General features: G+C 38.7%; 1 protein-coding gene across 3 annotated transcripts in view; it reads left to right on the top strand.

Annotated features, from left to right (window-relative positions):
• The window catches only part of LOC110518778 (pyruvate carboxylase, mitochondrial), a 490,506-nt gene that overhangs the window by 361,266 nt on the left and 110,243 nt on the right, over positions 1-18,997 (top strand). The window lies entirely within an intron of this gene.

The raw sequence follows: 18,997 nt of genomic DNA on the forward strand, positions 1-18,997 counted from the left end.
CTGGAGTCCGCTCACCAACCAAGAATTCACAAAATGGGACAACATCAAATGAGACTCTGCATGCAGAATTCTGCTCAAAAATTTCCTTGTGTACGATGTAAAACAAATAATGCATACAGAGCAGAAATAGGCCGATACCCACTAATTATCAACATGCTGAAGAGCAGTTAAATTCCACAACAACCTAAAAGGAAGTGATTCCCAAACCTTCCATAACAAAGCCATCACCTACTTAGAATCTAACCTGGAGAAGAGTCCCCTAAGCAAGTGATAAATTGATACAATGATACATTGATAGAATGATAGATTGATTTAGTGGCAATGTGATAGAGTGGTAATGTGATAGAGTGGTAATGTGATAGTGGTAGAATGTGATAGAGTGGTAGAATGTGATAGAGTGGTAGAATGTAATAGAGTGGTAGAATGTAATAGAGTGGTAGAATGTAAAAGAGTGGTAGAATGTAATAGAGTGATAGAATGATAGCGAGAGTGGTAGAATGTAATAGAGTGGTAGAATGTAATAGAGTGGTAGAATGTAATAGAGTGGTAGAATGTAATTATAGTGGTAGAATGTAATAGAGTGATAGAATGTAATAGAGTGGTAGAATGTAATAGAGTGGTAGAATGTAATAGAGTGGTAGAATGTAATAGAGTGGTAGAATGTAATAGAGTGATATAATGTAATAGAGTGATAGAGTGGTAGAATGTAATAGAGTGATAGAATGATAGTGATAGAGTCATAGAGTGATAGTGATAGAATGATAGTGATAGAGTGATAGAATGATAGTGATAGAGTGATATAGTGATAGAATGATAGTGATAGAATGATAGTGATAGAGTGATAGAATGATAGTGATAGAGTGATAGTGATAGAATGATAGTGATAGTGATAGAGTGATATAATGATAGTGATAGAATGATAGAATGATAGCGATAGAGTGACAGTGATAGAGTGATAGAATGATAGTGATAGTGAGAGTGATAGTGATAGAATAATAGTGATAGAGTGATAGAGTGATAGTGATAGAATGATAGTGATAGAGTGATAGTGATAGAATGATACTGATAGAGTGATAGTGATAGAGTGATAAGTGATAGAATGATAGTGATAGTGAGAGTGATAGTGATAGAATAATAGTGATAGAGTGATAGAGTGATAGTGATAGAATGATAGTGATAGATTGATAGTGATAGAATGATAGTGATAGAGTTATAAAATGATAGTGATAGAATGTAATAGAGTGGTAGAATGATAGAGATAGAATGATAGTGATAGAGTGATAGAGTGATAGTGATAGAGTGATAGAGTGATAGTGATAGAGTGGTAATGTAATAGAGTGGTAATGTAATATAGTGATATAATGATAGTGATAGAGTGATAGAATGATAGTGATAGAGTGATAGAGTGATAGTGATAGAGTGATAGAGTGATAGTGATAGAGTGGTAATGTAATAGAGTGGTAATGTAATAGAGTGATAGAATGACAGTGATAGAGTGATAGAGTGATAGTGATAGAGTGATAGTGATAGAGTGATAGAATGATAGTGATATAATGATAGTGATAGAGTGATAGAATGATAGTGATAGAGTGATAGATTGATAGTGATGGAGTGATAGTGATAGAGTGATAGTGATAGAGTGGTAATGTAATAGAGTGATAGAATGATAGTGATAGAGTGATAGAATGATACTGATAGAGTTATAGAATGATAGTGACAGAGTGATATAATGATAGTGATAGAGTGATAGAATGATAGTGATAGAGTGATAGATTGATAGTGATGGAGTGATAGTGATAGAGTGATAGTGATAGAGTGGTAATGTAATAGAGTGATAGAATGATAGTGATAGAGTGATAGAATGATACTGATAGAGTTATAGAATGATAGTGACAGAGTGATATAATGATAGTGATAGAGTGATATAATGATAGTGATAGAGTGATGGAATGATAGTTATAGAGTGATAGAATGATAGTGATAGAGTGATAGAATGATAGTTATAGAGTGATAGAATGATAGTGATAGAGTGATATAATGATAGTGATAGAATGATAGTGATAGAGTGATAGAATGATAGTGATAGAGTGATAGCGATAGAGTGATAGAGTGATAGAATGATAGTTATAGAGTGATAGAATGATAGCGATAGAGTGATAGAATGATAGTGATAGAGTGATAGAATGATAGTGATATAATGATAGTGACAGAGTGATAGAGTGATAGAATGATAGTTATAGAGTGATAGAATGATAGTGATAGAGTGATATAATGATAGTGATAGAGTGATAGAATGATAGTGATATAATGATAGTGACAGAGTGATAGAGTGATAGAATGATAGTTATAGAGTGATAGAATGATAGCGATAGAGTGATATAATGATAGTGATAGAGTGATAGCATGATAGTGATATAATGATAGTGACAGAGTGATAGAGTGATAGAATGATAGTTATAGAGTGATAGAATGATAGCGATAGAGTGATATAATGATAGTGATAGAGTGATAGAATGATAGTGATATAATGATAGTGATAGAGTGAAAATGATAGTGATAGAGTGATATAATGATAGTGATAGAGTGATAGAATGATAGTGATAGAGTGATATAATGATAGTGATAGAGTGAAAGAAGGATAGTGATAGAATGATAGTGACAGAGTGATAGAGTGATAGAATGATAGTGATAGAGTGATAGAATGATAGTGATAGAGTGATAGAATGATAGTGATAGAGTGATATAATGATAGTGATAGAGTGATAGAATTATAGTGATATAATGATAGTGATAGAGTGATAGAATGATAGTGATATAATGATAGTGATAAAGTGAAAGAATGATAGTGATGGAGTGATAGAATGATAGTGATAGAATGATAGTGATATAATGATAGTGATAGAGTGATAGAATGATAGTGATATAATGATAGTGATAGAGTGAAAGAATGATAGTGATGGAGTGATAGAATGATAGTGATAGAGTGATAGAATGATAGTGATAGAGTGATATAATGATAGTGATATAATGATAGAGTGATATAATGATAGTGATATAATGATAGAGTGATATAATGATAGTGATATAATGATAGAGTGATATAATGATAGTGATATAATGATAGAGTGATATAATGATAGTGATATAATGATAGAGTGATATAATGATAGTGATATAATGATAGAGTGATATAATGATAGTGATATAATGATAGAGTGATATAATGATAGTGATATAATGATAGAGTGATATAATGATAGTGATATAATGATAGAGTGATATAATGATAGTGATATAATGATAGAGTGATATAATGATAGTGATATAATGATAGAGTGATATAATGATAGTGATATAATGATAGAGTGATATAATGATAGTGATATAATGATAGAGTGATATAATGATAGTGATATAATGATAGAGTGATATAATGATAGTGATATAATGATAGAGTGATATAATGATAGTGATATAATGATAGAGTGATATAATGATAGTGATATAATGATAGAGTGATATAATGATAGTGATATAATGATAGAGTGATATAATGATAGTGATATAATGATAGAGTGATATAATGATAGTGATATAATGATAGAGTGATATAATGATAGTGATATAATGATAGAGTGATATAATGATAGTGATATAATGATAGAGTGATATAATGATAGTGATATAATGATAGAGTGATATAATGATAGTGATATAATGATAGAGTGATATAATGATAGTGATATAATGATAGAGTGATATAATGATAGTGATATAATGATAGAGTGATATAATGATAGTGATATAATGATAGAGTGATATAATGATAGTGATATAATGATAGAGTGATATAATGATAGTGATATAATGATAGAGTGATATAATGATAGTGATATAATGATAGAGTGATATAATGATAGTGATATAATGATAGAGTGATATAATGATAGTGATATAATGATAGAGTGATATAATGATAGTGATATAATGATAGAGTGATATAATGATAGTGATATAATGATAGAGTGATATAATGATAGTGATATAATGATAGAGTGATATAATGATAGTGATATAATGATAGAGTGATATAATGATAGTGATATAATGATAGAGTGATATAATGATAGTGATATAATGATAGAGTGATATAATGATAGTGATATAATGATAGAGTGATATAATGATAGTGATATAATGATAGAGTGATATAATGATAGTGATATAATGATAGAGTGATATAATGATAGTGATATAATGATAGAGTGATATAATGATAGTGATATAATGATAGAGTGATATAATGATAGTGATATAATGATAGAGTGATATAATGATAGTGATATAATGATAGAGTGATATAATGATAGTGATATAATGATAGAGTGATATAATGATAGTGATATAATGATAGAGTGATATAATGATAGTGATATAATGATAGAGTGATATAATGATAGTGATATAATGATAGAGTGATATAATGATAGTGATATAATGATAGAGTGATATAATGATAGTGATATAATGATAGAGTGATATAATGATAGTGATATAATGATAGAGTGATATAATGATAGTGATATAATGATAGAGTGATATAATGATAGTGATATAATGATAGAGTGATATAATGATAGTGATATAATGATAGAGTGATATAATGATAGTGATATAATGATAGAGTGATATAATGATAGTGATATAATGATAGAGTGATATAATGATAGTGATATAATGATAGAGTGATATAATGATAGTGATATAATGATAGAGTGATATAATGATAGTGATATAATGATAGAGTGATATAATGATAGTGATATAATGATAGAGTGATATAATGATAGTGATATAATGATAGAGTGATATAATGATAGTGATATAATGATAGAGTGATATAATGATAGTGATATAATGATAGAGTGATATAATGATAGTGATATAATGATAGAGTGATATAATGATAGTGATATAATGATAGAGTGATATAATGATAGTGATATAATGATAGAGTGATATAATGATAGTGATATAATGATAGAGTGATATAATGATAGTGATATAATGATAGAGTGATATAATGATAGTGATATAATGATAGAGTGATATAATGATAGTGATATAATGATAGAGTGATATAATGATAGTGATATAATGATAGAGTGATATAATGATAGTGATATAATGATAGAGTGATATAATGATAGTGATATAATGATAGAGTGATATAATGATAGTGATATAATGATAGAGTGATATAATGATAGTGATATAATGATAGAGTGATATAATGATAGTGATATAATGATAGAGTGATATAATGATAGTGATATAATGATAGAGTGATATAATGATAGTGATATAATGATAGAGTGATATAATGATAGTGATATAATGATAGAGTGATATAATGATAGTGATATAATGATAGAGTGATATAATGATAGTGATATAATGATAGAGTGATATAATGATAGTGATATAATGATAGAGTGATATAATGATAGTGATATAATGATAGAGTGATATAATGATAGTGATATAATGATAGAGTGATATAATGATAGTGATATAATGATAGAGTGATATAATGATAGTGATATAATGATAGAGTGATATAATGATAGTGATATAATGATAGAGTGATATAATGATAGTGATATAATGATAGAGTGATATAATGATAGTGATATAATGATAGAGTGATATAATGATAGTGATATAATGATAGAGTGATATAATGATAGTGATATAATGATAGAGTGATATAATGATAGTGATATAATGATAGAGTGATATAATGATAGTGATATAATGATAGAGTGATATAATGATAGTGATATAATGATAGAGTGATATAATGATAGTGATAGCGTGATGGAGTAATAGAGTTAAATAGTGATATACTGATAGAGTGATATAATGATAGTGATATAATGATAGTGATAGAATGATAGAATGATAGTGATATAGTGATAGAGTAATAGAGTTAAATAGTGATATACTGATAGATAAATAGAGTGATGTAGTGAAAGAGTGATATAATGATAGTGATATCTTCTCTTTCCTAACCTCTATTCTCCTCTCTTTCCTAATCTCTTCTCTATTCTCTTCTCTTTCCTAACCTCTTCTCTCTCTTCTATTTCCTAAACTCTTCTCTATTCTCTTCTCTTTCCTAATATTTTCACTTCTCTTTCCTTCCTTTCACTCCTTTCACTCTCTTTTCATTCCTGAGCTCTACTCTTCTCATTCCTAACCTCTTCCCTCACCTATTTCCAAACATCTTCTATCTTCTATTTCCTAACCTTCTCTGTCTTCTCTTTCCTAACCTCTTCTATCTTCTCTTTCCTAACCTCTTCTCTCTCTTCTATTTCCTAAACTCTTCTCTATTCTCTTCTCTTTCCTAATATTTTCACTTCTCTTTCCTTCCTTTCACTCCTTTCACTCTCTTTTCATTCCTGAGCTCTACTCTCTTCTCATTCCTAACCTCTTCCCTCACCTATTTCCAAACATCTTATATCTTCTATTTCCTAACCTTCTCTGTCTTCTCTTTCCTAACCTCTTCTATCTTCTATTTCCTAACCTCTTCTATTTTTCTTTCCAAACCTCTTCTGTCTTCTCTTTCCAAACATCTTCGGTTATAATGACTGGTAGTATCTAGTGTTATAATTTATCTAGTGTTATAATGTATCTAGTGTTATAATGTATCTAGTGTTATAATGTATCTAGTGTTATAATGTATCTAGTGTTATAATGACTGGTAGTATCTAGTGTTAGAATGTATCTGGTGTTATAATGTATCTAGTGTTATAATGTATCTAGTGTTATAATGTATCTAGTGTTATAATGTGTCTAGTGTTATAATGTATCTAGTGTTATAATGTATCTATTGTTATAATGTATCTAGTGTTATAATGTATCTGGTGTTATAATGACTGGTAGTATCTAGTGTTATAATGTATCTAGTGTTATAATGTATCTGGTGTTATAATGTATCTAGTGTTATAATGTATCTAGTGTTATAATGACTGGTGCTATCTAGTGTTATAATCTATCTAGCCTAGTGAAATGGTAGTTAATTGATTTAATGTCACTGATAGTCAGTGTAAACCAGGCTTTGCATGAACACACACACACACACACACACACAGAACACGCACACACACAGAATACGCACACATACAGAACACACACACACACAGAACACACACATGGAGCTGCCACCCTGACCCAGTAAACAAACCTGTCATTCATCTAGAGAAATGGATCAACGCCCAACTGTTCAGTACACTAACGTCCTTGCATGTGTGTCTGTTTTCATGTACGTTTGTACATATGCTGCCAGAGTATAAGGTTATCTCTGTTTTGTTGTGTGTGTGTGTGTGTGTGTGTGTGTGTGTGTGTGTGTGTGTGTGTGTGTGTTTGTGTGTGTGTGTGTGTGTGTGTTTGTGTGTGTGTGTGTGTGTGTCAGTGTGTGTGTGTGTGTGTGTATTTTATTTCACACTGCCAGGTGTGCGAGGTGTGTGTGTGTCAACATGCGTGTGTGTCTGTTTGTCTTGTTCCCAGCCACGGCCCAGTTGTTTAGACCCAAGGGATGAAGGGAACGAGACACAGATGGAGTGAGCGAGACGGAGAGGAGAGGAGAGGGGGGAAAGACAGATTACCTGACATCCCTCTATTCAGACTCTAATCACGGTACAGAGTGATGGGGCGAAGAAAAGATTAGTAAAGAGAAAAGATAGAATGAGAGTGAGATGGAGAAAGAAGAGATGTGGGAGAGAGAGAGATGGGAGGGAGAGTCAAACACGAGCATACAGAGAGAGGGAGAGACAGAGAGAGGGAGAGAGAGACAAACACTGACAGAGAGAGGGAGAGAGAGACAAACACAGACAAACACAGACAGAGAGAGGGAGAGAGAGACAAACACTGACAGAGAGAGGGAGAGAGAGAGAGACAAACACGGACAGAGAGAGGGAGAGAGAGACAAACACAGACAGAGAGAGGGAGAGAGAGACAAACACAGACAAACACAGACAGAGAGAGGGAGAGAGAGACAAACACGGACAGAGAGAGGGAGAGAGAGACAAACACTGACAGAGAGAGGGAGAGAGAGACAAACACGGACAAACACAGACAGAGAGAGGGAGAGAGAGACAAACACAGACAGAGAGAGGGAGAGAGAGAGACAAACACGGACAGAGAGAGGGAGAGAGAGACAAACACGGACAGAGAGAGGGAGAGAGAGGGAGAGAGAGACAAACACGGACAGAGAGAGGGAGAGAGAGACAAACACGGACAGAGAGAGGGAGAGAGAGACAAACACGGACAGAGAGAGGGAGAGAGAGACAAACACGGACAGAGAGATGGAGAGAGAGACAAACACAGAAAAACACAGACAGCGACAGGGAGAGAGAGCGAGAAGAATGGAGAAGGCAGAGACAAATAGAGACAAAGAGAGATGGAGAGGTGGAGAGGTGGCGAGGTGGGAAAGAAAAAGAGGGATGAGGCAGGGGTAGCGAGTGAGAGAGAGAAGGAGAGGGGAAGAGAGAGAGAGGGATGGATAAATGAATAGGTAGTTGTGTCACTAGATCACTAGAGAGGGAAATGTCTCGGGTAGCCTTCCACAAGCTTCCCACAATAAGTTGGGGGAATTTTTGCCCATTCCTATTGACAGAGCTGGTGTAACTGAATCAGGTTTGTAGGCCTCCTTGCCAGTCAGGTTTGCAAGCCTGAAACTATGTCTAAAGACTGTTCACACCATGGGGAAGCCGTAGGAAAAATAATCTGGTTGATATCCCTATAAATGGAGAAAAGGCAGGCAATGGAACAGAGAGCTTTCAGGAAAAACAGCACTTCCGGGTTGGATTTTCCTCAGGTTTTCACCTGCAATATCAGTTATGTTATACTCACAGACAATATCTTGACAGTTATGGAAACGGTAGAGTGTTTTCTATCGTAATCTGACAATTATATGCATATTATAGATTCTGGGTTTTGGAAATAGGCAGTTTCATTTGGGTATGTTTTTCATCCAAACATCAAAATACTGCCCCATACACTCAACAGGTTAATGACTCAGTTTATGTAAACTTCTGACTTCAACTGTATGTTGATGAGGGTGGGGTTTAAGCTGTATCCCTGTCTCACCCCCTGGCCCTGTGGAAAGAAATGTTTGTGTGTGTGTGTTTGTTTGTGTTGCTTCCCAGATCTGACAAAATCTCTGCCGAAGATCTAGGTGCTGTATGGTGCCGGATGTTTCCCATGTATTTGATCATGTAGTTCGTTGAAGTTAATTGGATAATCCAGTGGGTTCTTGTAGTCTTTGATAGCTGATTCTAACATTTGTAATTGATCATGTAAACTTCCGACTTCAACTCTATCAGTTTTTGTTGTTTGTTCTTTGTTATAGAGCCAAAAAGATTGGAGAAGTGATTTACCCATACATCTCCATTTTGGATAGATAACTCTCCGTGTTGTTGTTTGTTTAGTGTTTTACAATTTTCCCAGAAGTGGTTAGAATCTATGGATGCTTCAATTACATTGAGCTGATTTCTGACGTGCTGTTCCTTGTTTTTGAACATTTTGTCCAGGAAGTTGTCCGTAGTGTATTTCTGTATTTGTTTAAGTGATTCACCCCAAAAAAAACAAAGTGTAGACTCAGGTTTTCTGGGTCTCTGTGTTTTTGGTTGGATAGGTTTTTCAATTTCTTTCTTAGGTTTTTTCATTCTTCATCAAACCATTTGTCATTCTTGTTACTTTTCTTAGGTTGTCTGCTTGAAATGTTTTGATTTGATAGGGAAGTTGAGAGCTCAAATATACTTTTTTTAGGTTTTCTATTGCCAAGTTTCCACCTTCGCTATTACAGTGAAACCAATGGAACGTTTTGTCCAGGAAATTGTCTAGAAGGAATTGAATTTGTTGTTGCCTAATATTTTTGGGGTCAATTTCCACACTACTCTCCTTCCATCTATGGCATTTCTAAATATTATTCAGTTCCTTCGGCTTCGAATCCTCATGATTGAGTATTGCTCTGTTCAAGTAGTGTGTGATGTTGCTGTGGTCAGTCAGTGGACTGACTGTGAACGCTCTGAGAGACTCTGGGTTGAGGTCAGCGATAAAGTAGTCTACAGTACTGCTGCCAAGAGATGAGCTATAGGTGTATCTACTATAGGAGTCCCCTCGAAGCCTACCACTGACTATGTACACACCCAGCGTGCGACAGAGCTGCTGGAGTTGTGAACCCTATTTGTTGGTTATGCTGTCATAGTTGGTTATGTTGTCATAGTTGGTTATGTTGTCATGGTTGGTTATGTTGTCATGGTTGGTTATGTTGTCATAGTTGGTTATGTTGTCATGGTTGGTTATGTTGTCATAGTTGGTTATGTTGTCATAGTTGGTTATGTTGTCATGGTTGGTTATGTTGTCATAGTTGGTTATGTTGTCATGGTTGGTTATGTTGTCATGGTTGGTTATGTTGTCATAGTTGGTTATGTTGTCATGGTTGGTTATGTTGTCATAGTTGGTTATGTTGTCATGGTTGGTTATGTTGTCATAGTTGGTTATGTTGTCATGGTTGGTTATGTTGTCATAGTTGGTTATGTTGTCATAGTTGGTTATGTTGTCATGGTTGGTTATGCTGTCATAGTTGGTTATGTTGTCATAGTTGGTTATGTTGTCATAGTTGGTTATGTTGTCATAGTTGGTTATGTTGTCATAGTTAAGCCACTCTAAATATGTTACGACACTTCTCTTGACACTGCCTTAGTGGTATTTAAACCTCTCTCCCGGGGATCCCCAGCCGTTCCATGTAGTTGAAGTATTCCACATCTAGCACACCTGATTCAATGTGTCAACGAATCATCAAGCCCTTGATTATTACTTGAATCAGATGAACTAGTTTACAAGATGGTGCCGATGGAGATCGCAGTATCGTGACTAAGAAAACTTTGCAGTATTTTATACGTTATTAGCTCAGGAAATGTTTTGTGTCATTACATACAGCCCGGGGAAGAACTATTGCATATTAGAGTGACAGTAACACAGCAGAACAACATTACGGCTAGGAATATGACTTCCCTGGACTTCTCCTAATTTAACTTATTCCAGAGGCCGACCCAAAACGTCGCCGGCAGAGGAGAGGCACTCGAGGTGACCTGCTGGTTTGACCTCTGGTTTGACCTCTGGTTTGACCTCACTAATGTTCAGTCTTTAGATAATAAAGTTGATTAAAAGGATTTCAGACATCGGGTCCTGTAACATACTTTGTTTCTCGGCTCCCTCAGGATACTCTGTCGGAGTCAGTAATTCAGGATGCGCAATACATCGCGCAGACAGGAATAACTATCTCTAAGTAGAAGGGCGGGGGAGTGTGTTTCATGATTAATGGTGTAATTCTAGGATCATACAGGAACTCAAGTCAATTTGTTCACCCGACCTCCTAATTAAATGCCGACCATGTTATCTCCCAAGAGAATTCTCCTCCGTCATCGCCACGGCCTTTCACATCCCACCTCAAGCCGAAACCTCAAAGAACCTCCCTGGACTTTATGTGAACTGGAAACCACATATCCTGAGGCTGTATTTATTGTAGCTGGGGATTTTAACAAAGCAAATCTGAGGCTGCCAAAATTCTGTCAACATATTGACTGTCCTACTAGCGCCAACAAGATTCTCCACCATTGCTTTTCAAACTTACAAGGCCCTCCCCCGCCTTCCTTTCGGCAAATCTGATCACGATTCCATCTTGCTCCTCCCGTCCTATAGGCAGACACTCAAACAGGAAGTGCCTATAGGAACAGGAAGTGCCTATACTATTCAACGCTGGTCTGACAAATCAGAATCCACGCTTCAGATTTGATCATGTTGGACTGGGATATGTTCTGGGTAGCGTGCGAAAAATAATCTAGACGCATACACGGATACGGTGACTGAGTTCATAAGGAAGATGTAGTCCCCACTGTGACTATTAAAACCTACCCCAACCAGAAACTGTGGAAAGATGGTAGCATTGGTGCGAAACTGAAAGCGTGAAACACTTCATTTAACAATGCCGCTGATGATATGGCAGAATATAAATTGTTATTCACAAGGCAATCAAACATCCTCAGAGCATGTGCAGACCAGCTGGCTGGTGTGTTTATGGACATGTTCAATCTCTCCCTATCCCAGTCTGCTGTCCCCGCATGCTTCAAGATGGCCACCATTGTTCCTGTACCCAGGAAGGCAGTGGTAACTTCATAACTAAATGACTATTGGCCAGTAGCACTCACCTCTGTCATCATGAAGTACTTTGAGAGAATAGTCTAGGATCATATCACCTCCACCTTACCTGTCATCCTAGACCCACTTCAATTTGCTTTCTGCCCCAATAGATCCACAGACGATGCAACCGCCATCACACTGCACACTGCCCTGACCCATCTGGACAAGAGGAATACCTATGCAAGAATGCTGTTTATTGGCTATAGCTCAGCATTCAACACCATAGTACCCTCCAAGTTCATCAGTAAGCTTGAGGCCCTGGGTCTGAACCCCGCCCTGTGCAACTGCATCCTGGACTTCCTGATTGGCACCATCCCAGGTGGTGAAGGTAGAAAACATCACCTTCACTCCGCTGATCCTCAACACTGGGGCCCCACAAGGGTGCATGCTTAATCCCCGTGGTCTTCATCCCCGTAGTCTTCCTCCCCGTGGTCTTCCTACCCGTAGTCTTCCTCCCCGTGGTCTTCATCCCCGTAGTCTTTATCCCCGTAGTCTTCATCCCCGTAGTCTTCATAACCTGGTCTTCATCCCTTTGGTCTTCATCCCCGTAGTCTTTATCCCCGTAGTCTTCATCACCGTGGTCTTCATCCCCGTAGTCTTCATCCCCGTAGTCTTCCTCCCTGTGGTCTTCCTCCCTGTAGTCTTCCTCCCCGTAGTCTTCATCCCCGTAGTCTTCATCCTCGTGGTCTTCATCACTGTAGTCTTCCTCCCCGTAGTCTTCATCCCCGTGATCTTCATCCCTGTAGTTTTCCTCCCCGTAGTCTTCATCCCCGTAGTCTTCATCCCCGTGGTCTTCATCACCGTAGTCTTCATCCCCGTAGTCTTCATCCCCGTGATCTTCATCCCTGTGGTCTTCCTCCCCGTAGTCTTCATCCCCGTAGTCTTCCTCCCCGTGGTCTTCATCCCCGTAGTCTTCATCCCCGTAGTCTTCATCCCCATAGTCTTCATCCCCATAGTCTTCATCCCCGTGATCTTCATCCCTGTGGTCTTCCTCCCCGTAGTCTTCATCCCCGTAGTCTTCCTCCCCGTGGTCTTCATCCCCGTAGTCTTCATCCCCATAGTCTTCATCCCCGTAGTCTTCCTCCCCGTGGTCTTCATCCCCGTAGTCTTCATCCCCGTAGTCTTCATCCCCGTGCCTTTGCACACCGTAATTTGGGTTTAATAAAAAAACAATATTACATTCCTGAGTCTGTCTCCCGAATCATTTATACAAATTTGATTTGATTAGATTTTTGTTGGTTATGTTGTCATAGTTCTGTCTAGCGGGGAATATGGGGGAGGGAATACTGTCACCTCCAGGTAGGTGTTTTTCCCCCTGTGTGCTGAGGGTGTCAGGTTCTTGTCCAGGTCTGGCATTTAGGTTGCCACAGACTAGTACGTGTCCCTGGGCCTGGAAATGGTTGATCCCCCCCATCCAGGGTGGAGAAGCTGTCTTTATTAAAGTATGGGATTCTGGGGGGAGGGGGGGGGGGGGTGTAGGTAGCACGCAGGAGGACATTTTTCTCTTTTAAGATGATTTTATTTTGTTTTTCTTCCACATGTAAATTGTTCCAATTTAGACTAATTTAATAGAGTGGGTTAGGTCTGCTCTATACCAAATTAGCATACCCCCTGAGTCTCTTCCCTGTTTAACACCTGGTAGTTTGGTGGATGGGACTACCAGCTCTCTGTAACCTAGAGGGCAACCAGTGGGTCCGTCTCCTCTCTCTCTCTCTCTCTCTCTCTCTCTCTCTCTCTCTCTCTCTCTCTCTCTCTCTCTCTCTATCCAACTGTCTCTCTCTCTATCCAACTCTCTCTCTCTCTCTCTATCCAACTGTCTCTCTCTCTATCCAACTCTCTCTCTCTCTCTCTATCCAACTGTCTCTCTCTCTATCCAACTGTCTGTCTGTCTGTCTGTCTGTCTGTCTGTCTGTCTGTCTGTCTGTCTGTCTGTCTGTCTGTCTGTCTGTCTGTCTGTCTGTCTGTCTGTCTGTCTGTCTGTCTGTCTGTCTGTCTGTCTGTCTGCAGACACACACATAGACACACATGTATGCACCCCACACTCATATAAGGGATGCAGACTAAGGCCTTATTCAACGCTTGAATAACGATGGCATTGATACTGTCAGTTCAAATGAGCAAGGCTGTGTGTGTTAGCAACTGCACTGTATGTGTGTGTGTGTGTGTGTGTGTGTGTGTGTGTGTGTGTGTGTGTGTGTGTGTGTGTGTGTGTGTGTGTGTGTGTGTGTGTGTGTGTGTGTGTGTGTGTGTGTGTGTGTGTGTGTGTGTGTGTGTGTGTGTGTGCAGACATGCATGGATGCACACACACAAACAGACACAAAGACACAGACACGCAGACACACACTGATGACTCAAATTCACTCAGGACATATTTATTTGGTCACAAAAATAGAAAGAGAGAGAGGTAGAGTGGAAAGAGCGAGAGAGAGGGATAGAAAGAGAGAGAGAGAGGGATAGAGAGAGAGGTAGAGTGGACGGAGCGAAAGAGAGAGAGAGAGAGGGGGGTGGATAGAGAGAGAAAGAGAGAGAGAGAGAGAGAGAGAGAGAGAGGTGAGAGAGGAATAGAGAGAGGGGGAGAGAGATAGAGGGACAGAGAGAGAGTGGGAGAGGGAGAGAGAGGTGAGAGAGGAATAGAGAGAGAGGGAGAGAGATAGAGGGACAGAGAGAGAGTGGGAGAGGCAGAGGGAGAGAGAGGTGAGAGAGGTAAAGTACTAGCAGTGCTATCTGCCCAAAATCGACAAAATATAAAACAATTGGAGTGCCATTTCCCTAAACCAACCAACCTGCACATGTCCTCTATGACTTTGTTATTGTTATTGTTCGATGTTCAAGGTTATTTTGACCCTTGAATATTGTTGTTACTGTTGTCCTGTTGACAATTTTGATTATTGTTATTTTACTTATATTGATATTGTAAAGAGAGAGAGAGAATGTTGGATAGAGAGAGCGAGCGAGTTGGATAGATGGATAGAGAGTTGGATAGAGAGAGCGAGAGAGAGAGACAGTTGGATAGAGAGAGAGAGAGAGACAGTTGGATAGAGAGAGAAAGTGAGACAGTTGGATAGAGAGAGAGAGACAGTTGGATAGAGAGAGAGAGAGAGAGAGGGAGAGAGAGAGAGAGTTGGATAGAGAGAGAGATAGACAGTTGGATAGAGAGAGAGAGAGTGAGAGAGAGACAGTTGGATAGAGAGAGAGAGATAGACAGTTGGTTAGAGAGAGAGAACGAGAGAGAGACAGTTTGATAGAGAGAGAGAGAGGAGCAACGCTACAGTTTTACAGTATGACCCTCTTATCCATCGGGTTGAGGTTAATTCATTTTCCATACTGTATAACAGTTAGTCCCTCTGTCTACCACCATGCACTCTCCTCTTATATGCATATAGCTAGCTAGCAGAGAGTAGACCATACATTCTTGAGTATACAGCCATTACACCATAGACTACTAGCATAGTATAATAGATTATCTGTGGTGTGATTATACCGTGACGTAGCCCTTTCCCTTTCCTGATCAAAGCGCCCTCTAGTGGCACCATGGGTGGAATGTTATTATGAGTTATTATTATATAATTTTTTTTATCCAGTGTTTCTCTGTCAAACATTTGTGTTGTTTTTCAGTCTTCTGTGGTATAAAGTGTAATATTGGATTGCAAACTCAAAAATGTAATACATTTCAACTCTATATCTGACATGGTACAGGTGTCTTCTGTTTTTTAAGCCCATAACTATGTGTGTGAGGTGGATACTCTAGTTTCAAAGTAGATTTGTTTAAGACTACCAAGGAGTATCACTCAGTGTGACCCTGATTTAGCCCACTGCAGTAACAGGTTTAATGTGACCCTGATTTAGCCCACTGCAGTAACAGGTTTAATGTGACCCTGATTTAGACCACTGCAGTAACAGGTTTAATGTGACCCTGATTTAGCCCACTGCAGTAACAGGTTTAATGTGACCCTGATTTAGCCCACTGCAGTAACAGGTTTAATGTGACCCTGATTTAGCCCACTGCAGTAACAGGTTTAATGTGACCCTGATTTAGCCCACTGCAGTAACAAGTTTAATGTGACCCTGATTTAGCCCACTGCAGTAACAAGTTTAATGTGACCCTGATTTAGCCCACTGTAGTAACAGGTTTAATGTGACCCTGATTTAGCCCACTGCAGTAACAGGTTTAATGTGACCCTGATTTAGCCCGCTGCAGTAACAGGTTTAATGTGACCCTGATTTAGCCCACTGCAGTAACAGGTTTATTGTGACCCTGATTTAGCCCACTGTAGTAACAGGTTTAATGTGACCCTGATTTAGCCCACTGCAGTAACAGGTTTATTGTGACCCTGATTTAGCCCACTGCAGTAACAGGTTTAATGTGACCCTGATTTAGCCCACAGTAGTAACAGGTTTAATGTGACCCTGATTTAGCCCAGACAGCTCACCGTCATTATTTTACACATACAGGAAGTAGAGCTATGAATGTATCGTATGCTACCTAGCAGTCTCCCAACCGCTATTCTTTCCTTTCTTTCTCGCTCTCTATTCCTCCTCATTAACTCAGACTCAGCAGTAACTCATTAACCCAGACTCAGCAGGCTAACTCATTAACCCAGACTCAGCAGTAACTCATTAACCCAGACTCAGCAGTAACTCATCAACCCAGACTCAGCAGTAACTCATCAACCCAGACTCAGCAGTAACTCATTAACCCAGACTCAGCAGGCTAACTCATTAACCCAGACTCAGCAGTAACTCATTAACCCAGACTCAGCAGTAACTCATTAACCCAGACTCAGCAGTAACTCATTAACCCAGACTCAGCAGGCTAACTCATTAACCCAGACTCAGCAGGCTAACTCATTAACCCAGACTCAGCAGTAACTCATTAACTCAGACTCAGCAGTAACTCATTAACCCAGACTCAGCAGTAACTCATTAACCCAGACTCAGCAGGCTAACTCATTAACCCAGACTCAGCAGTAACTCATTAACCCAGACTCAGCAGTAACTCATTAACCCAGACTCAGCAGTAACTCATTAACTCAGACTCAGCAGTAACTCATTAACCCAGACTCAGCAGGCTAACTCATTAACCCAGACTCAGCAGTAACTCATCAACCCAGACTCAGCAGTAACTCATTAACCCAGACTCAGCAGTAACTCATTAACCCAGACTCAGCAGGCTAACTCATTAACCCAGACTCAGCAGGCTAACTCATTAACCCAGACTCAGCAGTAACTCATTAACTCAGACTCAGCAGTAACTCATTAACCCAGACTCAGCAGTAACTCATTAACCCAGACTCAGCAGTAACTCATTAACCCAGACTCAGCAGTAACTCATTAACCCAGACTCAGCAGTAACTCATTAACCCAGACTCAGCAGTAACTCATTAACCCAGACTCAGCAGTAACTCATTAACTCAGACTCAGCAGTAACTCATTAACTCAGACTCAGCAGATTAACTCATTAACCCAGAATCAGCAGGGTAACTCATTAACGGAGGACCTGAGCCCTAGGACCATGCCCCAGGACTACCTGACATGATGACTCCTTGCTGTCCCCAGTCCACCTGGCTGTGCTGCTGCTCCAGTTTCAACTATTCTGCCTTATTATTATTCGACCATGCTGGTCATTTATGAACATTTGAACATCTTGACCATGTTTTGTTATAATCTCCACCCGGCACAGCCAGAAGAGGACTGGCTACCCCACATAGCCTGGTTCCTCTCTAGGTTTCTTCCTAGGTTTTGGCCTTTCTAGGGAGTTTTTCCTAGCCACCGTGCTTCTACACCTGCATTGCTTGCTGTTTGGGGTTTTAGGCTGGGTTTCTGTACAGCACTTTGAGATATCAGCTGATGTACGAAGGGCTATATAAATGCATTTGTTTTGATTTGATTTGATTAACCCAGACTCAGCAGTAACTCATTAACCCAGACTCAGCAGGCTAACTCATTAACCCAGACTCAGCAGTAACTCATTAACCCAGACTCATTAGATTAACTCATTAACCCAGACTCAGCAGTGAGTTGGGATGGGTAGTCTATATTCTTTTTTCTATGTTGTTATATTTCTATGTGTTCTGCCTAGTATATGGTTGTCAATCAGAGGCAGGTGTCGTTCGTTGTGTCTGATTGAGAATCATACTAAGGGAGCCTGTTTCCTCCATTCTGTTTGTGGGTGTTTCATTTCTGTTAAGTTACTGGTTCACCTGGCAGAACTGTTTCGATTTCTCTTCGTTGTTATTTTGTGTGGTGTTCAGTTTGTTCCATTAAAACATGACGAACACTTACCACGCCGCATTTTGGTCCTCCTCTCCTTCCACCAACGAGACTCGTTACAGCTGCTGTGATTGCACACTGTGGCATTTCACCAAATTGATATGAGAGTTTATCAAAATTAGATTTGTTTTTTCAAAATTGGGTTTGTCTTTTCTCTCTCTTTGTGTATTTAAAGTGCTGAGTGTAGCGTCTCGGTAAGTAGGTCTACATCTGCTCTGAGAAACCAATAAAATCTCACTGTTTGATCAAATGGACCACAGGTTCTGTGGATCTTGAGCGACTTGGCTGCAGATCACACACACACACACACACACACACACACACACTCTCGCTCTCTCCCAGGAGATGTCTTTTCACTGTTATCCAGCTCCCAAAGCTCTGAGTTCCGTGAGTGTGAGTGTGTGTGGTGTGTGTGAGTGTGAGTGTGTGTGAGTGTGAGTGTGTGTGTGGTGCGTGTGTGTGT

This window comes from Oncorhynchus mykiss, chromosome 9 (assembly GCF_013265735.2).
Source record: "Oncorhynchus mykiss isolate Arlee chromosome 9, USDA_OmykA_1.1, whole genome shotgun sequence".
Taxonomy (NCBI): domain Eukaryota; kingdom Metazoa; phylum Chordata; class Actinopteri; order Salmoniformes; family Salmonidae; genus Oncorhynchus; species Oncorhynchus mykiss.